The 2,758-nt window shown below is 38.8% G+C and overlaps 1 non-coding gene across 1 annotated transcript; it reads left to right on the plus strand.

Annotated features, from left to right (window-relative positions):
• The first annotated feature begins 375 nt into the window (after window positions 1-375).
• On the plus strand, window positions 376-448 carry TRNAG-UCC. Its single transcript has one exon. It is a non-coding gene; the product is annotated as a tRNA-Gly (tRNA).
• The last annotated feature ends 2,310 nt before the right edge of the window (window positions 449-2,758 follow it).

Genomic DNA, 2,758 nt, shown 5'->3' on the forward strand with positions numbered 1-2,758 from the left:
AAATAAGTAAATAAAACTGTAGACACAAGCAAGTTAAAAGAATGCAAAAAGATACACCGTGAAAGCACTAATTGAAGGTAAGTTTGAGGGGCTACATTAATACAGAGAAAACACTTTTGGACAAGAAATATTAAAAGATAAAGGGATACATTTATAATAATAAATTGATTAATCCATCAAGAGGAGAGAACATATGTATATATGTTCTAATGTATATACCGTTAATAACAGAACCTCAAAAAAGGAAATAAAAAACTGATAGAACTGAAGGAAGAATTAGATAAATCCACAATTGCAGTTGCATGTTTTAACACCTTTCAGTACTGAACAACTTGGTGAAGATCACTAAAAATATAGAAAAAATGAATGGGGAATTCCCTGGTGGTTCGGTGGTTAGGACTCTGCACTTCCACTGCAAGGGGCCTGGGTTCAATCCCCAGTCAGGGAACTAAGATCCCACAAGCTGAAACAGAAACAAAACATGAATAAGCCAAACCAAACAGACCCATATAGAACATACCAGTTCAAGCACACATGTAACATTTACCAAGAATGACTATATTCTGGACCATAAAAAGCCTATAATTAAAAAAGATCAGACTATATAATGTATGTCTTTTGGTCACAATGAAATTAACTGAATCATTAACATAAAGATATCTGTAAAAAGCCAAATGTTTGGAATTTAACAGCATGCTTACAAATATTCCATTTGACAAAGGAGAACTCAAAAGGAAAAAGACAATATTTTTCAACTAAATAAACATAAAATCACAAAATGTCAAAATTTCTGGGATAGATGTAAAGATTAGAAGTGCTTAGAGGAGATTTCACAGATTAAAGAAACAGAGGGACGGTGTGGTGAGCACCATAGGTAAAAGCAGAGGGAGGGAATGTTCATCTGGCAGAAACAATAAATGCTCACCACATTTTCCCTCTGTCCTACCTTATCAAGCTTCTGTTACATCTCTTTTATCCTCTCAACTAGATGTTTCCAAAACATGGACACAATAGAGCCATCTCTATCGACATCAGCCATTTATCTTCTTTAACTCATCGTAGTTATATTTTTGTAAAAGAAGGAAATCCAAAAAGGACGAGATCTATGTGTATGTATGACTGACTCACTGTGCTGTACAGCAGAGAAGAACACAACATTATAAAGCAACTATACTCCAATAAGAAATTAAAAAAAAAAAAACATTTTTCTGCCCTGCCTATAGTTTCGCACACACACCTCCTTCTGACCAACATCCATCCAAAAACACGCACACACACAGCTAAGGCCGAGCTGAACGAAGGATGACCACCTGACTCCAAATTAGCCAGTGTGTTGAAAGCTAAAAAAGTGAAAATGTTAGTTGTTCAGTCACATTCTACTTTTTGTGACCCCATGGACTGTAGCCTGCCAGGCTCCTCTGCCCATGGAATTTTCCAGGCAAGACTACTGGAGTGGGTAGCCATTCCCTTCTCCAGGAGATCTTCCCAACCCAGGGATCAAAACCAGGTCTCCTGCATTACAGCCAGATTCTTTACAGCCTGAGCCACTAGTTGCCTAGAAATCTGACTTTGTGTGACCTTGCACCAAGAGAAGAGCGAGGCTGAACAGATTCTATCTTGAGAACTTAATATGAGACATAAGATTGCTGACAGTTGGTGGTGAAAAAGCCTTGTAAACTGAAAATAATGGCAAACGTTTGCAAGTTGATGAGTAAAAGGCGGAAGCTGTTCTGCAGAGAAAGGAAAATGGAGCTGACAAGAAGGAAAGAGCAGAGAAGAGCCCGTGGCCCAAGAGAGAGAAATAGAACCAGTAGCCAGCTGCTTCTGTTCCTCTCCATCTCCCCTGATGCTCGACTGCACTTGATTTCATGTCCTTTGATTCTGTGAGAGCTCTGCTTCCTTGCAATAAACACTATTCTTTACTTGAGTAACTCTGAGTTTTGTTTTCTTGCAACCCAAGGAACCATAACTTGAACAATTTCATGTCTTTTTAATTGCCTCCCAACATTGCATGGTAACTTCTTTAATGTTAATCAGTGTCTTTTATTTCATCTGTATAACACAGCTTATAGTCACATGACTTGAATTATATAAATGCTGATAAGGTTCACAATGAATTAATTCATTAATCTGGTTACTGACACCTCTACCACCATTAGAATCATGAATTGCTTGTTTTGTCTGCTCTATCGAGTCCTTTGTGAATCTTTTTTTTTTTTTTTCCTCTACTCCCTTTGGCTCTAGTGGGACTAAGAATCTCAGGCTTCCAACCCCTTCCCACTGAAGCAGGCATATGGCTCTCGGTGTAGGTCAGTCGGGCTCTCATTTGGAATCTCAGTCATCGGATAGTAGTTTCCTAAAGAAATGTTGATCACTTGAGAACCCCGGAGCTCCCTTGATAACTGGCCTTTCGGGCGTCTGATTGTTCAGCTTTTTCTTCAGTCCTAGGGCTGTTCACTATCCTTCCAAACCCCCCCTTTTCTAGTTTAAGTAGTCAGAGTCCATTTCTACTGCTTTCAGCCTCTGATACAGGCTGGTTCCCAAAGAGGTCAGTTTCTTCCCTGGCTATATAGAATAACTGGAAGAAATTCTTCTTTTTGGAAAGAGCAGCTAATTTTGAAGCACGCTATCTTTGAAACAAATAAAATATTTCTTTATTGATCAGTTGCCCCACTGCTGTCTTCTTTTATATATCACCAACCCAGCCTCTGGGTTGCCTTTTCTGCAAGAGGCATCATTAGTTTTGCCTCAGTTGTTT

This window comes from Bison bison, unplaced genomic scaffold (assembly GCF_000754665.1).
Source record: "Bison bison bison isolate TAMUID 2011002044 unplaced genomic scaffold, Bison_UMD1.0 scf7180017864503, whole genome shotgun sequence".
In the NCBI taxonomy this organism is placed as follows: Eukaryota; Metazoa; Chordata; class Mammalia; order Artiodactyla; family Bovidae; genus Bison; species Bison bison.